We start from the raw sequence: 21,567 nt of genomic DNA, 5'->3' as shown, positions 1-21,567 counted from the left end.
ATTAAAATATTTAGCTATAAGAATAAGGTACAATAAACTTAGTCACTATGCAGATGACCAGAAATTCTGTTCTGACTTCTGTTTTCACATAGATTCTTCTTTTGAACAATATTTTAGCTCTTTTGTTTTTTTAAAAAAATCAGTTTGAAAGTAAAGATTCCAACAGGCGGGAATATATTTTAAAGAGATACAATACTGGGCTTGGAGAACTGGCTCAGTGGTTAAGAGTACTAACTGCTCTTCCCGAGGTCCTGAGTTTAGTTCCTAGCAACCATATGGTGGCTCACAACCATGCATAATAAGATCTTGTATGCTCTTCTGGCCTGCAGGCAGACAAGCAAATACAACACTGTATACATAATAAATAAACAAATTTTTTAAAGGATGCAATACCGAATTATGTATCTTCTTATACATGACCTAAAGGGAACATTTATATTACTTTTTAGCCATAGCAACCCAGAACACACAATTGGTTTTCTAATACCAAATGATCAGCCTTGAAAATACATATACAAGTAACATTACACATATCGTTTGGTTTGTTATTATGTATTTAGGAAGCTATGTGTGTGCGTGTACACATATAAACATATAAATATACAACAACTAATGAAAAAAGGGATCATGAATTTGAAAGAGATCAATGAGGAGTACATAGGTGTGTCTGGAGGGAGGAAAGGGAAGAAGTAAATGATGTAATTATACTCTTAACTAAAAAAATAATTTTTAAAAGAAGTGCTCCCTTAGCAGCCCTCACACTGTAACTGCAATGACACAGAAAAGATAAGCCTGAACCCTGCACAAGAATGACATGAGGTATTTGAAATGCATTTTAAGATACAGATATTCAGGAACAAGGGAACATTGATGTGGGATTCCCTTCTGTATGCAATTAATACCATTGGTTAATGAATAAAGAATCTGCCATGGCCTGTGATAGGGTAGAATAGAGGTAGGTGGGGAAAACTAAACTGAATGCTGGAAGAAAGAAGATAGAGTCAGAGAGAAGCCATGTAGCAAGAACTTTACCCAGTAATCCATAGCCTCGTGGCGATACACAGGTTAATGGAAATGGATTAAGTTAGCCAGAAATACACTTAAGCTATTGGCCAAACAGTATTGCAAATAATACGGTTTCTTTGTGATTATTTCAGTTCTGGGTAGTCGGGAATAAACTAGAGGCCTCCTACAACAAAATATAGCCCAGTTGTTAGGTTTCCTAGCATGCACACCACCCTGAGCTCAAACCACAAAAGCTGGGTATAGTGAGAATATGTCTATAATCCCCAGACTCAGAAGGTAGGAGTAAAAGGATCACACTTTGTAGTAGGGAGGCTGCTTATTCGTTTCTGGCTGCCCAGACCACAAAATAATCACTCAGAAACTGTATTCATTAAAATCATTCTTGGCATATTAGCTCTAGCTTCTGATTGGCTGACTCTTACATATTAATTTAACCCATTTTCTATTAATCTGTGCATTGCCATGTGACTGTGGCTTACCGGCAAGCTTCCATCTGGTATCTTTCTCCTGCAGGGCTACATGGCTTCACCTAACTCCGCCTTCTTTCTTCCAGCATTCAGTTTAGTTTTCCACGCCTATCTCTGTTCTGTCCTGTTATAGGCGCAAAGCAGTTTCTTATTCATTAACCAATAAAAGCAACACATATACAGAAGGACTTCCCACATCAAGACTTCAAGCTCATCTTTCTCAACCATGGTGATGTCAATGAGAAGGCCTCCCATATGCTCATATATTTGAACACTTGATCCCCAATTAGGACAACTGTTTGGGAAAGATTAGGAGGTATGGCCTTGTTGGAAGTGGTGTGTCACTGGGGGTGGGTTTTGGGATTTCAAAAACCCATGGCAGGTCCAGTTTAGCTTTCTTTCTGCCTCCACCTTTTAGATCATATGTAAGTTCTTAGCTATTGCTCCAGTGCTATGCCTGCCTGCCTACCTGCCTGTTACCACACTGCCTGCCACGATGGCTGTGGGTGAACCCTCTGAAACTGTGAGTTCCCAAATAAATACTTTCTTTTATTAGTTGTCTTGGTCCAATAGAACAGTAACTAAGACATACATAGCAAGTTTGGGCTCACCTGAGGATAAATGACACTCTGTCTTTTTTAAGAAAGAACTGGATTAAAAAAGGTAATAGATGAAAATCTACCCTTGAGTAAGAGAATGGTTGTGCCATGCACTGGGCTCAATGGTGGCATCTTACGAACATTTTCCTCCATTCTTCTTTATAGCCAAACACTTGTGATGGTAGATGTTAAGGGTTTTATGAGAAGAGATTCCAATGTTCTTTTTCCTTTCATCAAATAAAAGGCTCAAAACACTAAAGGTTATTCCTTTGTTGGTATCCAACATGATCAGTATCATGATAGTACCTTTCAAACCATATTAATGTGAGGTTTTAAATGAGAAATGTCCCCCCCATAAGTTTAAGTATTTGAACAAGAAGTCCCCAGTTGGGAGAACTGTTTTGGGATGGGGGTTTCAGAACCTTTAAGAGATAGAGCCTTGCTGGAGGAAGTCATTCCTTGGGAGTGAGCTTTGAGGGTTTATAGTCTGGCCTCACTGTGCTCTCTCTCTCTCTCCCTCCTACCTCTCTCCCTCTCCCCTCCTTCCCCCCTCTCTCCCTCTCTCTGTCTGTCTCTCTGCTTCCCGCTCCTTCTTCTGTGCTATGATTTCCCCACCATGAAGGATTCTGTCCCTCTGGAAATGTGAGCTAGAAGAAAAACTTTCTCCTTTTAGCTGCCTCTGGTCAGACTGTGTATTACATTAGCAGAGAGGAACAACTACAATCACCTTGACAGGGAGGGGCAGGAACAGATGAGGTAGATCCTACCCCATTACAGTTGTGGCAGTGTGTGCCTCATGACTGACCCCAACATTGAGGGTTGTTCCGTTGCTTTTAAGGTAATATGGGCACTGTCAAGCTCTTTTTTTAGTTATCCCTTTAACGTATAACATACACACACACACACACAACCTACACTGACTCCATCTTGATTTTAAAACTGAGAGTTAAGTATAGATGGAAGTTTTTGTCCTACCCAGTCATGCAGCCATTCAGTTCCAAATAAACACAGAGATGAGTATATTAATTATAAACTGCTTGGCCTATTAGCTCAGGCTTATTATTGACTAGCTCTTACAACTTAAATTAACCCATAATTCTTGTCTATGTTTAACCACATGGCTTGGTACCTTTTCTCAGTGAGGCATGTTCATCTTGCTTCTGCTTCTGGATTACAACTCCATCTCTGCCTTTCTTCTTCCCAGAATTCTCCTAGTTTGGTCACCCTGCCTATACTTCCTGCCTGGCTACTGGCCAATCAGCTTTTTATTAAACCAATACGAGTGACAAATATTTACAGCGTACAAAAGCATTGTCCCACAGCAGTTAAGGACATGAAGAAAGATTCCCAGAATTGAATATCATGGTGCTAATCATGGTGCTAAAACCCAAACTAAGATCCACCTAATTTATGTTCATTCGTGCTGTGTTTTGTGGGCTTCAGATGCCTGCAGGCATCTCTACCCATCTGACTTTCGCATAAGCTCATAATACCTTTCCTTGAAAGGCAAAAGTTTAAAGCTATTTCATCTTAAAAAGAAGTGTTGAATGCTAAGAATTTATACAGACATTTGGGGAGAAGGCTTAATGGGAAAAGGGCAAGAGAGTCGATTCCTGGAACTGTACTTGATTCTGATTTTGGTATTAGTAAATTCTCAAAAAAAAATTACTTGAATAATTATCATGTCTTACTATAAGCATTTATCTCTCACAAGGCAGTAAATGCATCTGTACTTACAGTTCTTAGTCAATAGACTGGCTTAAATAAAATTTCTCCCTCCCACTCAAAAAAACAAAGAGAGGGTACATGGGGGGAGTGGTTTGCATATGAGACAAGGACAGAAGACAAGAGAAGATTTTCTTCTTATAAAATCTGCTTTGTCCCAATTGAATCAGGTGTTATGGTCTTTCTCTGTCCTGTCTAAAAAATAAATAAATAAATAGAATTTCCATCATTTAACCTTGTGTGGTCTCTGGAATCAAGACCCTCTTCTCTGACAAAAATGTCGCAATGGCCAAATTTCCACAGCCAGGAAAAAAGGAAAGATTGAGACAGTTTTCTTTCTTATTGCTTCAATCCTCCCTCTTGTGCTGGCCTTGGAAGCTTGGCCAGATATTGTTACAGCATTGTGTTGATTCCTCCTCCTCCTAATAAGGTTTCCCCAGCCTGAAATGCTGTTCTTCTTGGTACCGCCCTCCCTCTCTTCAGGTCAGATTTCATCCCCTGAAGAACCCATACCAAGGGCCCCTCTACTTCGCTTTCCTGAAGACTGCAGAGGCTCTGACTCTCCATCCCCACCAAGTGAACTCCATGCTAACAACAGATTTGCAGTGACAGGGAATTCCATGTCACTGGATGAAAAGAAGCAAACCCTCTTTTCCTTCACGTTATCTCCCAGCAAGAGTTTCAGATTCTATGCAACTCAGCTGGCTTTGTGCCTTGTAGCTCAGTCAGAAATCTGGTTTCCGGGAAAACGACAAGAATCAAGCAATCCTGATTTCACATAGTGTTTTCTGTGTCTGTGTGGTGTCTGTTTCTTGTTTGTGTGTGGTAGAATACCTACTTTGGGGTACGCTTCTTTCATCCTGTTGTGCTTATGCTGCTAAATAAGATATAATCCAGTTCCCAGGAGACTGAGCATGCCCTGGGGACATTAGAAAACCCCACCTCTCTGGGTACTATGATTGGGCAAGGCTGGGTTAATGAGTATCAGTTTTGAGTTTGATTGGATTGTGGGTAGCAGGTGCAGAAAGACAGGCAGAGGAACAGACAAAGATGGAGTGGAACCTTGTGAAGTCTCCTAAATGCAGAGTCGCAAAGGGGTATGAGCCTGGCTAATGAAGGAACAAGGTTGAGAGTAAGTGTAGAGGGGACCAAAGCTGGTGGACAGCACCTATGACCATGCTGTGGGCATGAGTTCTCAGAACCATGCTGGGTCTGAGCGTAGGCATCAGGACAAAACAAAAAGCAATTGCAGTGATGTTTGAATCAGTTTTTTCTTCCTGGGAATACCTGTGGAGGGGGAGCTTCCCCAGGCCTGCAGTATGCCCATCAGGGGTCTTCCATATGACTTCAGACAGCTTGGGAATAGGTCCATCACAGAAGATGTATAGCCGAGAGACAGAGAGAAGCAGACAGATTCCCAGTGACATCACCTGAACTCCTGCTTCCAGCTGGACTTGAACTTTCCAATAACCCAAGACAATAAATTATCTTTTTGGCTTGAGCTGGTTTGAATTTGGTTTATGTCACTAGCAATGGAAAAAGATCCAACTAAAGAGTTCTCTAACACATGGATGTGCTTTCTGTTTCCAAGTTAGAGAAAAAAACACATATTTCAAGTGTAAGACCACAGACTTACTTTTGAAGCTGTATGTGACCATAGCTTTTGGGAAGATGGTACTGAACAGTAATTCGGAAGGGGTGGCTCTGCCATAAGAGTTCATACTCCATTAAAGCAAATGGCTCACTCTCAACTCTGAAACTAAACCTTGATCTACATAAATGCATTCTGAGTTTCTCAGGAATGATCTCCATGTCCTACTGGGATTTCCATCAAAGCATGTCACTGCCTATGGATACTGCCCAAATATACATTTCTAATGTAAGTTTAGAAGTGAGTTTGCATTCTGATTAAACATCCTGGTATGTTTCAAGCCATAATCAAGGTTCTGGAAAAGAAAAATGTGAAGTTAATGAGATTTCATTTTGTTTGTATTGTTTTATGTATATAACTTGAAGGAAAGGACCCCAAACCGTGATAATCTAAAACGATGATGCCCAGTCAGAGTCAGAGTCCCCACATTTTCAATTTTCCTGAGATCTATCTCCTCTCTATTGAAGTGAACTAATACAGATGCCTAAAAAAGGATTGTTTGATGTCTGTAAGCCCAGTCAGCAATCAATAATTTGAAGTCTGCACCACTTGTACCTTTAAGTCCTGGCACAACATTTTTTATTTCATTCAATCTGCTTACCGTTGAAGAAAGAGGATTTTGAACCTTTGCCACAAAGCACATTTATGTGTGAAACAAGGTTCGTTTATATGGTGAAAGTTTATCATCCTGACGTTTATCTGCAATATTAATTGTATATATTGATTCTGTTTTTTTCAGAAATTGTAAATTTATTATAAATACTACCACGGATGACCTTAATTTTTGAGACTATTCTGCAAAACTTGAAAGATTTCAGAGGCAAGTCATAGATTTTTAAATTCAGAAAGGCAACGCATGCTGTAATATTAAATTAAAATTCCATAATCAGTTGTTAGTCCAAGGACAAAGTCGAGCAGGAAATACATTTTTTAAAGTAGACTCTTAGCTATTAGAACAAGACAGAATGACCTTTACCGAGGAGCCTCTCCAGCTCGGCTTTGTAACACAGTGCTGGTGTTTGGCTCAGCCTGGTTATACATGCAGCATGGAAAGTTACCGTAATCATTTCTAAGACCACTACTGTTCTTGGCTAAGCATCTTAAAAGTGGCCAGGATTGCTTCTGAAGCCTTCTCTTCCTTGCCTAAATGGTCTTCCCCATGTGTAAACTCTCCAGCATAATTTTTTTTTTCAAAAAAATAACTCCTTCTGAGAGGGGGCAGAGATCAGGGAGGGGCAGAGTGAAGACTGCACCTTCCACATGTGGCAGGGCTGCTGGACCGCTGCTCCCATAGCCTCAAGGCTCCTGGGGTTGCCGCACAGAGCTGGCCCAAGAGCAAATCAATCGATAGTCTGGTATAAGGGTTCATGAGCCCCACTCCTAACTGAGCAGCTATGGGTCGTGGGTGGCCTCTGAGGAAAGAGAAAGTCAGTTTTCTTTAAGGGTGTGGTGTCTGGTAGACTGGCTCTGCTCCAGGGTTTATGGAAAATTCTCCACATCCAGGAGTGTATGGGCAACAGAAATTGGACTCTGTGGGTCATGAGGGAAAGAAGATGTGAGCTAAAGAAGAGGTAATTCTTGGAAGAGCTAAGAGGTGAACACGATTGGAATATAGTGTATGAAATTCTCAGCATACAAAAAAAGGGATTGAAATATAGTGTATGAAATTCTCAACATACAAAAAAACAGTTATATTTTTTAAAAAAAATCCTCTTTCTTATAGACTGAGGATAGGAAATAGTTGCTTAATTTGAGAAATACTTCTTTATAAGACACCTCAGTCATGCCCTGGGGACGAAGAAGACCAAAGGGTTGTTACCCGGGAGCTCCAACAGGATCTTGGGAAGGAAGGAGAACTTCAGATTCTTCCCGAGTGGGAGTAGGATACTCTGAGGCTATTGATGGGGGCTTTAGAATGAGGCAAGCCTGTCACTGTAAGAAGGCTGCCTCTAATGATCTTCAACATGGGCACCTCATTTACTCAGAAGTGCAGGCCAATTACTTTATTTTGCAGGCATTAAAACCCCAACAAAATGGAGTCATTTAGGTGCTTACTTTTCCTCAAGCTCCTTCTGTGAGGGGAGAAGGCAGAGACAGAATTGTGGGGATGAAATCCACAATTCCTTTGGAAGATGAGGTCCTAATAAGGAAGAATAAAAGTGGATGTATATAATACAGCACGCTGTAGGATGACCTATGACCTGCAGACATATACAATGTGCTATAAATATTTACATGAGGAAAAGGTGGTCTCCGCCTTGGAAATTTGAGAAGGCTTCATAAAGAAAGATGTCTGTGAGCTGGATCCTGAAAGATGGGCACAGACAGATGGGAAGGAAAGAACACTAAGTCAAGGGAACGGCATTGGAAAGGCAGGAAAACTCTGTGTGTTCAGAAAGCATGACATGAGCAGGTAGTGCAGAGAAATGGAAGAGATGACTTGTAATGCCAGACAGGCGTAGGGAAGCCACCAAGGACTCTGGTGGGAAAGCCAAGATGCTAGGTTTAGGCCAGAAAGTCCATCCCGGCAACTGGGACGGGGCAGAATGGAGGGAGACCTCCAGGAAAAAGGCAACAGGGGCTGATGGGAAGACGTAATGGGAATAGAAGGAGGGGAGCAGCTGGGAAGCATGGCTTGCGTAAAAATCATCAGGTCTCTGCAATGGCCTGCATGAGTGAGACAAGAGACAGAAATTCGGGGTAGAGAGATACGATGGCGGGAGGTGATGAATCTGACTGCGGACCTGTTGACATCCTGCTTCCAGTGTGAGATAAAGAGCAGACAGCCAGGAATGCCGGTCTGGATCGGGGGAGAGAGGATAGGGCTTAAATAAAGACTTGGGATCCAGCCACAGTGAGGTGAATGCAGAAGCCGTGAGAACGGATGAGATCACCAAGAACTGACATACGGAGGGAGAATGGAGGACAAGCACGGAGGGGCTAAGGGCGGAAGGACGGAAAATGAACGGAGCATCCTGGAAGCCTCCCAGAGTGCCAGAGAGATGCTGCGCAGTGACAAGGGCTCTCAGAATAAACTGTTATGACGTGAAGTTTAAAGTGCCTCAGCATCAGCTGGCTGAATCTTTCCACTTGACAGGAAGCAGGCGCTGAGAACGCTAACCGCCATGGCGAACAGCTGTCTTCGAGCTGTGCTCAGTCTCATCTGTGAGGTGGGCGGAGACATTCATTATCGCCCCCACCTTTTCCCAGACTTGACTGCTTCCTCTTATTATTTATAATTTTGTTAATAGGAGTGACGTTTATTGAAGTTTTTCTCAGAGACTTGGCTTGGTGTCACAGATAAGGATTTTGGAGCCAAGCTGCCTCAATTCAAATCCCGACCAGCTAGCCTGCAGGAGCGGTGCTGGAAAAGGCTTTCGGCTTAGCTTTTCCAGGCTCAGTTTCCTCAGCTGTAAAAGGGACAAGAACCATAATTCCCCTGCAGTTAAAACACAGAAGAGGTACACAGAAGGACTGCTCAGCAGTGAAAACACTTGTTGCTCCTGCTGCAGACCTGGGTTTGGGTCTCAGCTCCCGCAGCAGGTGGCTCACAACGGTAACTCCAGTTCCAGGGATTCTGATGCTGTCTTTGGCCTCCACAGGTATCAGACACGAACATGGTTCCCATATATATCAATAGGCATTTATACAAACACTTAAAAATAAATACAAATGCAAAATCCTCCCTTAAAATATTTTTTATTATTGGGTTCTTTTGCACTCCTTAACTTTTGCTCCTAGACAAGCCTTTTTCTTTCCACATTCTCCTATTGGGGTAATACGAGAAACTTTCAAAGATTAGGCTGGGACCGCAGGTGTGAGTTAGCACTTTACTGGACACCATGGGGCATACAATTCACCTTTCCGTGTGGAACCTGCCCATGAAGCTTCTCTCTGTGTGTATTTGTGTGTGTGTGTGTGTGAGTATGAAAGTGTAAGAGGGTATATTGTGTGTGTGTGTGTGAGACTGTGTCTGTCTGTCTGTCTGTCTGTCTAATTGCTTTCTACTGTTGTATGTTCTGCTTTTCCTAGGTTATAGCCAGGACCCCAGAACCACCTGGGAACCATATGTGAAATCTAGGGTGTAGTCTATGAAAGGCAACTTGAGACTCGGATGTGATCTTCGGGCGTTTGCTCTGGCCAAACTGTTATCCAGTGGAATGTGCCCTTAGCCTTCATCCTTTATATTCCTGTTAACATGCCACTGGACCCGATGAAACGCTGATCTCAGAAGATAAAAGTGACTAATGCCTTGATGTTTTACCATTTCTGGGAATAGTTGCACAATTTGAAGGCTAATGTTAGGACCTATATCGTAAGATTAAATGAAATGATGCAGAAGACCTGCCTAGCCCAGTGACTGGACACAACACGTATCAATAAGTTGTGGTAACTAGCTGTGTGGCAAACAGTTATAAAATACCTAGACTGCTAGACAATGTTAGGAGTGGTATAGCTGAACTCTATGGAGTTGTTAATACTCAACAGTGTTTGATCTACAAAAACTGGTAGCCAAGCAGGAATTTGTTTGCAATTGCAGCAAGAAAGGGAGCAGAGGCTAACATCTTCTGTGTTAGCCTCTGATTTGGGAACTATGGCGGTTTGAAATAAAATGGCCTCCAAAGGGAGGGGCAGTATTGGAGGTGTGACCTTATTGGAGTAAATGTAGTCTTTCTGGAGGAAGTGTGTCACTGTGGAGGTGGACTTTGAGGTCTCATAGATGCTCAAGCTTTTCTCAGTGTACAGTTCGCTTCCTGTTGCCTTTAGGAAAAGGTGTAGAATTCTCTAGCACCCCATCTGCCTACACTACACCATAATCCCTGCTGTGATGACAATGGACTAAACCTCCAAAACTGCAAGCCGCTACCTCAATTAAATGTGTTTCTTTGTAAGAGTTGCCTTGGTTGTGGTGTCTCTTGGCAGCAATGAAACCCTAAGACAGAGTGAGTAGATACACAAGAGGATGAGGTAGAGGTGGGGAAGCTGTAGAAGACTCCACTGACATTCAGTCTTTAGCAGAGAGAGAGAGAGAGAATCTGTGGTCCAGTATACTGTTGGGGGCTTTACCGATGGTCTAAGGACATAATGCTAGGGCTTCTCTATCTGAAAATACGCAGTACTTGTGCTGCTGGAATTAGAAACTTTTAAACAAGCAACAAAAGAGCCTGTCAGAGCCTGGATTGTGAGGCTGTGGGTCACAGGAGTGGATGTGCTCAGCCTGAGACAGGAACACTGAGTGATATAACTTCCCATCTCTCCTTAAGGCCAAGGTTGCATGTCCTGAGACAGTGTGAGGGACGTCAGCCCCTAGAGAACTTATGAAGCCATTAGGAACACTTGGTTATCTTCACCTAGAGTCCCCATAAATATCAGGGGCTGGAAGACCATAGAGGGAGAGGCAGATGCTATCAAGGGCACTAGGAACAAGAGGAGCTGTGTTTGAACCCCAGTTCACTGGGCCAGATAGAACCATGTTTACAGAGGAGTTAATGACCTTGAGGCCGGTGTGGCACTTTAGTGGCTTTGTTGTGCCCTTTGGTAGGACAAGATCTTTTATAGTGGGAAGAGCTTTGACTGATCTCAGTGACTTAGACCAGCGTATAAAGTGCCTCTGTGAAATGAGAGAGCAACCAAGAGGAGATAAGGAAAAAACAAAGCAGAGGGAGAGGTGAGTCTGGGTCACTGGAAGACAACTGTGACCAGACTTGCGTGGAGCTGGAGTTCCTGGGGACATGTGATAGAAGCCCAGCTGTGCTCAGGGGCTTCTGGATGGCTGCAGAGCCCGAGGAGCAAGCGGTTCACAGAAGACACCGTGTAGAGCAGTACAGGTGAAGACCATCAGTCCTGTCCCAGGGGTGGGTAATTACCCCATCAGACTAAGGAGGGCACATTTCCCTCCAGCGAAAGGTTGTGCTAGGGGTGGAGATTGTTTGCCCAACCAGGAACTCCCCCAGCAGCCAGATGTAGTGGATGGAGCGGCAACAGCTACAGTTACAGCCACTGTGCCAACCCAGGGCCATTCTGACCCAGGGAGCCCACAGGTACAGCAGGGGAAAGTAGGGTCCCATTCACTTTTAGCCATGCGAGGGTTTGAGCAGATTAAGTCAGGCCCGCTGAGCTCATCATGTTTGGAGAAATGCAGGGAGGCTGCATGGAAGAACTCCAAAATATGGTTCAGAGAAAATGAAGTGAATTAAGTTAGTGCCTCCAATCATGCTTTTTACTCAACCTTGTTCTGTGGAGGAAGCATCTGATGGAACCTTTATGTGCTGCATTACACACTGTTTGTGTCTGACCTTAGTGTCTTCCTAGTTGTGAACTTCTGGAACCCCCTGACACTTCTGATAACAGATGACAGCAAACTTTCAGGGTTCTTCACCAAGGCTGTCTTTTTCAACCCCACTATTTATTATGGGATGGTGGTTCATGATGTCCCCTCACCCTGCCCATCCTCTGTTGGAGGAGGCTGCTAGTTAGTTCCCGGCTGCTCAGCCATGACATAATCACACAGAAACCATATTATTTGAATCACTGCTTTGCCCATTAGCTCTAGCTTCTTATTGGTTAACTCTTACATATTAATTTAACCCATCTCCATTAATCTGTGTATTGCCATGTGGCAGTGGCTTAGAGGCAAAGTTTTGGCATGTCTGACTCAGGCAGTGACTACAAGGTGTCTCTAACTCCACTTCCTTTCTCCCAGCATTCACTTTAGTTTTCCCCGCCTAGCTCTGTTCTTCCCTGCCATAGGCTCAAAGCAGTTCTTTATTCATTAACCAATAAAAGCAGCACAGAGACAGAAGGACCTCCCATACCAACCTTCTGCGAAAGGTTTTGTTTTACAGATGGCAATAATGCTAACCTCTGTTTCGCACATCGGATACCAAGAGAGATTGGTACTTCTACATACCTTACAACCCTCCTGGGGCTGGGTTAATTAGAAGGAAAGATGGATTGTTTGAAACGACATCTAAAGACTTTAAATCCAAAAGGCACCCTAAACGGGTGAAAAGGGGCACTTCCAGAGGCCATAAACTTATTGAATGAAAACCCCAATGCCAGGAGAGGGCTCCCTTCCTGTGAGTTTTTGGCTAAGGAAGCCCCCAAGGTCCCACAAACCATAAAGGCAATTGCTACTGCTGTGAGTTGTATGTCAGAACTACAAGATAAGACCCTCGTGTGCATGAAAACATCTCAGGTGCATGCTCTGACTACACAACATGGGGAAATTCAGCTGGGACAGAGCTGGAAATCATTACCCTCCTGGGTAGCTTTCATAGAGCCAGAAGGGGCCATGCAGGCTGCTGGTGGAGAATTGTCCCCAACATGCATGCTTGGTTATATATGCTGCGTGCTAAAATATCAACAAGTTGAGCTGGATGTTCCTGCGTGTGCAATAGTGGGTTGGCACGGTGGGTAAGACCAGCACAACAGCCTTCCAGTTGGATTTAAAGTCTGCTCTGCAGCTAGAAAACATCATTTTGAGTGAGGTAACCCAAACCCAGAAAGACGATTATCACATGTACTCACTCATAAATGGTTTTTAAACACAAAGCAAAGAAAACCCGCCCACAAATCACAATCCCAGAGAACCTAGATAACAATGAGGACCCTAAGAGAAACTTACAAGATCTAATCTCCATGGCTAGTAGAAAAAGACAAGATCTCCTGAGTAAATTGGGAGCATGGGGACCTTGGGAGAGGGATGAAGGTGAGGGGAGAGGCAAGGAGGGGAGCAGAGAAAAATGTAGAGTTTAATAAAAATCCAAAACAAAAGCCTGCTCCACAAAACAGAGTTAGTGCCTGGTACTATGTGCCAGGACAAGGACCTACGGCTGGGGAGATCATAGGTCCCAGTGGGGAAACAACTTGTAAGGTATTTGTAGATAGATGCAAAGGGCCTGCCTGTCAAACTGCCTTCTAAGTGTGTGTTAACACCCACAGATTACTGTGGTCACCAGCCTGAACTCCTAACTACTGGAGAATCTCGGCTGAGTAAGCGACTGTTACAGCACTATAGTGCCCTATTTCTGGGCCACAGAGGGACATTTAGAGTCATCCCCTCCAAGGGTCAGGGATCATGGGGTGGGGTGGGGGTGATGGAAGGGCCAGCAAGGGGTGAATGAGGTTTTGTGTAACAGTTTGCTCCAAGACTGAAACATTATATCCTGCAGGGAACACCTTAAGCAGGAAGGTAAACAACTCCACTCCAGAAAGTTCCTGAAACTGACCAGATTCACTAGACACCCCTCCCTCCCACTGAGTAAACAATAAAGCTGAGAGTCCATCTCAGACAAGCTGAGCTGCCAAAGAAGACTCTGTGATGAGACTCGCTGCCCAGGAGAAGCGAGAACCAGCCGCGCTGCCTGGAAGAGGTTTAGACAACAGAGGCGCCTGGAAAGGTGAGCCGTCTGCAGGCTGTGTGGTGTGTGCCAGGTTCCCATGTTTGTGACCTGTTATGCCTATTGGAGTGGGCTTGGGTGATGCAGCTGTCTGTGAGCTGTTTGTAAACCTGACAAAACCCATAGTTTGCCGAATTGAACCTTGGTGGTATCCATACTTTGGGTACCATCCCCTCATCCTTACTTTGGTCTGTCTTTTGGTTCCTTTTCTGGGTGTAGACATGTGTGCTGTGGCTCTCCAAGTTTTGTCATACAAAAACTCCCAAGTCAACCCATGAGGTGACAGAATTGAAGAGTGTGTAAAAGCATCATTATCCCCTCTGGCAGTAACGTTTTAAGAGACTCAGCGTCCGCCAAAGTGACCTTTCGGGTTTTGACATTTGAAGAGCAACAAAGGGATCTGTAAACTCTTCCGTTTGTCTTTTCAAGTCTTTTCTGATTTAGAGTCTGCCCTTACTTTGCTAATTCATTAAGTATCTTCTTAAATGACAAAGAATTTGGCCTCAGTTGAAGTTTCTCTGTAATAAGTATTCTGGTCAGATTTGGGGAAATAAAAAAGCTAGAATAACACCAAAAAACAGGAATCATTGATAGTATCAAAGAAGGCTCAGGGTGACAGTTACCAAGAACCTGCAGAAAGAAAAAAATTCTATTTTTTCTCATACTCCCAATAAGAGCTGTGAAGCAATAGCTTGCAGTGGTTCCGTCCTGCGAATAGTAGCAGGGAGGAAGGAAGTCCAAGAGCATCAATGCCAACAGGGTTGATCTCAAGACTTTTTCACCTAAAAGTGAAGGATTATAAAGAAATTTTAGAGATAGGCGTAAAGATATGTGTCCCCAGTCCCAATACTCAGGAAGCTAAGGCAGGAGGATCACAAATTTGAGGCTAGTCTGGGCTATGTTACTTGTGTGTCCTTGTGCATGTGTGCATGTGTGTGTATAACTAAGTATGCTTTTATGTTGGTCAGAGGACAACTTGAGAGAACTGATTTTCTCCTTTGGCCATCTGGCTCCAGAGATTGAACTCGGGTCTTGGTTTTGGCATTAAAATATTTACTTCACTGCCTACCTTTGTAACACTAGAGTGCCCTTGTTAAACAAATGGAATTTGGTTCTAGATCCTTCCAGATTGCTTTTCGGTGAAGCACACTTCCTTGTTTGTCCAAATAATAAATTTTTTATTGGGGATCTATTTTATCACATCCGTGTCTGGTGTGCAATATACTGTGAGTTTATGCTGTCAGTTACGCAGCATAAGTGCCAAGAGCTATTCAGAGATGATTAAGAAATAGTTCCTACCTTCAAGACACTGGAAATCATAAGGCAAATATTATTCTGTAATACAAGGTAGACGTGATAGATATCATTCAAGGTCTGTGATGTCCATATTCAGGGAAGTGTTCTGCTGATTTTGTGGACTGGCCCCTTTATCTCTAACTCATGCATCTGTAACTCATCTATCACTAAAGATTGTTTTTTAATATTGGCTCTCCTAAAATTGACCTAGACTAGAAGGACTTCCTCAATTTTTTCTCTAAGAACCATTCCTTTCTTATCAGTGTGTCAGGATCACCTTTGCAACATTTCTGGACTCTGGTAAAAGTGGGACTCATTTTTCAGTGTGAAAACTAAGAAATCAAGGCTGATATTTCATCAATAATCAAAGGAGGGATTGATAATGCCCTCCCTTGTAGCTCAGGTGCCTAGAGATAGGTACGTTAACTATTTTTTTTTTTTTTTGGTTTTTCGAGACAGGGTTTCTCTGTGGCTTTAGAGCCTGTCCTGGAACTAGCTCTTGTAGACCAGGCTGGTCTCGAACTCACAGAGATCCGCCTGCCTCTGCCTCCCGAGTGCTGGGATTAAAGGCGTGCGCCACCACCGCCTGTCTAGGTACATTAACTATTGAGAGAGAATTTGACTTTCATAGGGAGCAGCATACAAGAAAATTGGGAATATTTACAAGTGGCATACGTGGGTTTGGGATAACAACAAAGTTAAAAAAAAAAAAAGATGAGTTCCTGAAGTTTTGGCCCCTAGTCCTGCGCCTGGCTCTTGGCGAGTGAACAGAGTGGATAAATGACTGGTGGTATTTTTTATGCCTAATAAGGTTTGAGAAGACAGGATGCACTTAACATACATGTTAGAAGAAGGATTGATGAGGAACTCTTGCCATAGGTACTCAAGTGAATTATGGCTCTCATCATGCTGATAAATGTGTTCACAGCAGTTCCAATGTCTTAGCAGTTCTGCTGCTGGTTGGAGTCTACTTTCCTGGGTTTCCCAGATAAGAGACACAGACTCCCTTCACCTCATCAACTCCTTCCTACTCAAGCTCTCAGATCAATTTGACCTTGTCAGAGAGCCTTTTTCCACCATTTGCCAGTGTCTGGCTCATGGTCCACCTGGCTTGTCAAATAAGGTAAACATGCGGATTTCTGCTTGAACTGGTGCCATTCTGAAACACATAGCAGCATTATCCAGAGTAGCCGAAGGGTACCCAAATGAAAGGTGGCATAGACGGGCAGTCTTAATCAGTCTTAAGAAGGAAGAAGATTCTGGTACATGTTAGAACAGAGGCAGCCTTGAGACATGATGCTGAGTATGGGGGTTGTCAGCTGGAGAAGACAGGGAGATGATCAAAAGGCTGGACATGGAAGGAAATTATATGACCACGTGGATCTATTTAATGAGACTCAACTCAAAACTGATTAAAATAACATGCTGTGAATTATGCTTTGCAGCACCGTACTAAGTGAAGACTCCTGCCTCGGCTCACTCAACCACAGAATGGACAGGGGACAAAGGCATTCACAGGCAGGGATGCAAGGAAGAAACACACTTTCTCCAGGTGGATATGGCACAAAGATTGAAAGCCGCTGATGCAATCCACATTAACCTCCCCTGCATCCTACCTCCACAGCCGTCATCTTAGTTTGAGTGAAGAGACACCATGACCACGGCAGCTCTTAGAAGGAAAACATTTAATTGGAGAGGCTTGCTTTCAGAGGTTTAATCTGTTACTATCGAGGCAGGGGCATGAAGGCATGCAGGCCGACCTGTTGCTGGAGCTGACAGTCCTGACATCGCGACTCAGGCAACAGGAAGTCGACTGACTGTCAGACCAAGGGAAGCCCACCCCCACAGTGACACCCGTCCTCCAACAAGGCCACACCTCCTAATAACGCCACTCCCTGCTGGGGCCATTTTCTTTCAGACCACCACAGCAATTGGACCCTCACCTTCACAGCCACTGGGCTTGTCTGAATCTCTGGGAATGCAAGGCTAAGGGCTGTTTCTCACTGTTGCATTCTCAGTATTCAGTAAAACACTTGCCTCAGAGTGGCGCCTACTATAATTTATTGTGTGTCAACGTGTTCTATTTCCTTGTGTAAAATGAATATAACGTCTTGAGTGGTTAATGTGATGGATATTTGAGGTAACGCTCTTAGGGAACCCTGCGTGGTATCTGAGTCAGAGTGAAGGTTAAGTCCTGGGAACTTTATTACTACCCTGGGCAGAATCATTGGATTGTTCCAGGTTCAGACCAAGAGTCACAAACTCAGACACCCTTTGCCTCTGTTACAGTTGGTTTTAAAGTTAACTTATCACAAATTAGATGGCCTAGGTAGGGAGTCCTACCTGGCAGACTGATGCCAGAAGCCTCACCCCAATTTGGTAACACTGGTCTTTTGTCTACTGGGCCTTCCCTCTTGTATCCGAGCTGATGTGCCTGTGGCTGCTGCTGCTCCTTTGCGAGCAGCAGAACCAGCATTCCCAGGCTTCCACCATGGGCGGAGGACCTGCTGCTCTCCCGCATCTGTCCACGTTTTGGCTGTACTTGGGACTGCCGAGGCACCGTACCTTCTGGACTGGGCAAGCACCGGATTGTTAGCCTCCCCAGTGAGAGACTACTGTGGGGCACCCACCTCAGGCACCAAGCAGCTGTCAGGTTCTTGGCCTCTAAAATGGGATTCAGCTGTTGTTCCTGTTTTAAAGATGACTTAATGGATTCGTGTGTGTGTGTGTGTGTGTGTGTGTGTGTGTGTGTGTATGTCTGTATGCATGTTCAGTCCCTTGGTTCCATTCCTTTAAAGAACCCTCACTAACACAGCCATCTAGCAAGCAATGTGAGTACCTTCAGCGTGCTGGTCTCATATATGACCCAATGCATGAAGTGGGAGGAACCAGATGGATTCAGTTGTGCATGCCCCATGACTGAGGGCTTTCCCGTTGGTGTTGTGTGAGTACTCACACCCAGAGTTATTGTCCCTGGATTGTTGAAAAGGATCCTGAAAAAGGGATTGTTTTTTCAGATGGGGGTCTCTGTTATGTGCTTCTGGCTTCCCTGGAAACTTGCTCTGTAGATCAGGCTGGCTTTGAATTCCTAGAACTCCATCTACCTCTGATTCCCAGTACTGGGGTTAAAGGTGTATACCCCCACAGCTGGCTTCATCTGGACATTTCTAATGATGCAAGTTGCATATTTAAAGGTTTATAAAGTTGAGTGCACACCAAATTGAAACCGAAGCACTTTTTTTGTTTTGTTTTTATGGGCTTTACGTTTATATCTGCTGATCCATGCCAAGGCTCAGGCTGTGCCAGGTCCCTGAAACAACCCATTCTTCTTGTGGGAACAACCTGTGTCTTCTGCCTCTGTCAGTGCCTCTGTCCTTGGGGATCTGGGAGCCCATCTAGTTCAAACCCATGCGACGACAGGAAGAAAGGGCAGTGTCCTAGCCAAAACTGTCAAGGGTTTGGAGGGCCAGGACAGATGTTTGTGAAGGCCCTCAGTGGTGCTGATGTGACTGTAGACCCTTCTGTGCTCATCTTGAATTGTTTACCTGGAAGCTTCTTGGTGAGCTACTTTCTACCTTTGCAATTAGATTCCTGCCTACACTGGGAAAGACAGAACCATATCCCACAGCTAGGGGGCTCTAGCAGTCCACCTTTCGGACACAAATGGCTGTGGCGTCATCTCCAGTCTAGAAAGGAGTGACGTTTTCAATGTTACCTGCAAATATTAATGCTTTCATATATAGGAAATATTTCAGTCCATATGCAAAATGACTGATGGTCTTTGCCAACTTATTTTCTTTATCTCACTGGCTTTCTTCTATTTAAACTGTTTTTATTTAATGTGGATGATGTTTAGAAAACATGGAAATTAGAAAATAAACATCTGATTATGTAGGAAATGATTGCCCTGCCAGGTCACCAAAGCGTGCTTCTATGTTGGTATTCTCTTCTTCACTTGTATCTAGCACTTCTAGGGGGAGACTATATGTCGATATTGATAGATAACAAAAAACATAAATTATCTTTCTAAATAACATAATTTGACCATTTAAAAGCCCAGACTACTTCCCAGCTGTTAGGGTTGCTCAACCAGAGGAAGTGTAAGCGGAGCATCTAAAGTTGCCTCTGCCTGTCATTCCCACTGCTTTTTTCTTGACATTTCCACTATCAAGACACTGAAACGTACTAATTTAGCCTTAATTCCCAGATTCTCCCTCTTGTGCCTGCTGCTCTGCTCTAAGACATGATTTTAAAGCACTTAGAGACTCTTACTGGACAGATTCAGCAGAATCTCCATCCTGTTTTAATAGCTCAGTCGCATACAAAAAAACACCCCCACCCACCCACCCTGCCATCCCCGCTCCCCAGCGCCTCCCCACCCCCCCCCCACCCCCGCTGCCTACAGTCCCTAAAAATATTGATTGTGGTCAAGGCAGGAGGCAGAGGGAGATTTCTCCTGTGTGAAAGCTACACAGAAGGAAAAAAAATTTTTTTTTGAATTGGTTTCTTTCAGATGCTAAATGCTAGCTTCCTCTTTCTTATCAGCCACTTTAATGTCCTACTGGAAATAACTACTTAAACAAGTACCCACACATATTTTCAGTTTCCTGAATATAACAAATATTGCTGTTTCCCAAATGTATTGACTTCGGGAAAATAGAAAATGTGCTTTATTCCAGACCTTTCTTTCCAATTTGCAAACCCAAGAGAGTTTAAGGGAAATGCAACCCACGTGCTCTGGGCATTTATACTGCAGTGCACGCATCTGAAGCAGCCCTTTCCTTAATGGCAGTAGTTTGCTGTCTATGAAGCTTTTAAAATAAATCTTGGGACCCCTCTCTCTCTCTCTTTTTTTTTAATAAGGAACAGTTTCTGTGGATAGTATTAAATTAATATACACCCTTAAAAATATAACATTGGCTTTAAATTTAAAAGTCATTTTGTCAAAAGTGGTTTCTGAACTTTCTTCAAAAACTGTCACATTATCGGGTCACTGGTCAGTTTTTGTCGTTTCTTTTATACATTGCCTCAAGCCCCCTTTGAACAGTAAATCATTCATCCATATGTTCAACGTACAGGGTGCTTGCTCGGTGTAGCTTGTCATAGGTGCTGGAGACACAGCGAGAACATGACAGGCACGATCCCTGTCCTCGTAGAACTTAGGATCCAGCAGAAAAGAGACAGTGAACAAAGGCCCAGTCTGAGCACTTACAAGGCGACAGGCAGAGGCGCCTTCCAGAGGAAGTGTCTGAAAAGCTGACCTCAGCCTAATAAAAGGAGCCAGGTCTGGGCAAAGAACCAAGCTAAGGGAATAGCAGATATTAAGGTCTGAGGTATGACCCAAAGAAGGCCAAAATGTCTGGAGCTTACGAAAGTGAAGGGGGGAGTGCTAGGTAAGGCTGGAGAAGACCATGCAAGACCACACCATGTCCCCACCTGTCTCTTAGGAGTCACAGCACCTTCTACATGGAACCAAAATTTCCTCCATGACCCATCCCCCAGACCAGCCAGAATAAAGTGTAGCTACAGACACCTGTCTGACTGTGGACATGTATGATAGGAATGTATCTGACTGTGGACACGTATGACTGTAGACATGTATGGATAGCAATGTATGTATATGAACTTTGGGTTTTACAAACTTGGCCGCCATGGGCTTAGATTTCCAGTCCTCAGCTTTGCGGTAGCCTCTTCCCTCTCCCAGCCTCCAGCCTCCCACCTTTTAGACCTCCAGTGTGTTTCCTGGTGGTTCTGCCTTCTAGCTCGCTTGCTCACTCGCTCGCTTGCCTGCTTGCTGAGACAGGGTCTCCATATGTAGCCCAGATTGGCCTCCAGCTTCTCAAGTCCTGTGTTTTCTTTTGGTTTAATAATGTTGCTGTCCTGGTGAAGAATCCTAGGTGAACCTCTGATAAATCTGCTTTGTCAGCAGAATAGGGAATCCAGGGCTATCTCTGGCACTGATCTACCTCAGCAGCCCTGATTCTCTGGTATGATCCTCCTTCCACCTCCTGTGCTGTGGCATGTAGCTGTGCAGATTTTCTTTATCTGGTAGCCCAATTTCTTACAGACTCCAAGAGAGACCAGGAACAGGTCCCTAAACACCAAATCACTAAGTGCATGGCGTGGGGGGAGATTGATTAGCTAGACCTTGGCTGTGTCCCTCATGTGTATGTTGAAATCATCACCCACTACCTCAGAATGTGATCTCATTTGGAAGAGCAATAAAGTTAAAACAAGGTTATTAAAGTGGGCTGTACTTCATTATGATATTCTTATAAAAAAGGATAACATGTAGAATGTGTGTGTGGACACAGGTGCGCACACACACACACACACACACACACACACACACACACACACGGTTAAGTAAATACGAAGACCTCTAAGTGCTACCATGACCC

At 43.8% G+C, this 21,567-nt stretch overlaps 1 non-coding gene across 1 annotated transcript; it reads left to right on the top strand.

Moving 5' to 3' along the window:
* The first annotated feature begins 738 nt into the window (after positions 1 to 738).
* Positions 739 to 845, top strand: LOC119806055. The gene has a single exon (XR_005284099.1). It is a non-coding gene; the product is annotated as a U6 spliceosomal RNA (small nuclear RNA).
* The last annotated feature ends 20,722 nt before the right edge of the window (positions 846 to 21,567 follow it).

Source organism: Arvicola amphibius, chromosome 1 (genome assembly GCF_903992535.2).
Source record: "Arvicola amphibius chromosome 1, mArvAmp1.2, whole genome shotgun sequence".
NCBI classification, from domain to species: Eukaryota; Metazoa; Chordata; class Mammalia; order Rodentia; family Cricetidae; genus Arvicola; species Arvicola amphibius.
Note: the sequence above shows the minus strand (reverse complement) of the source record. Positions and strands in the feature narration are given on the sequence as shown.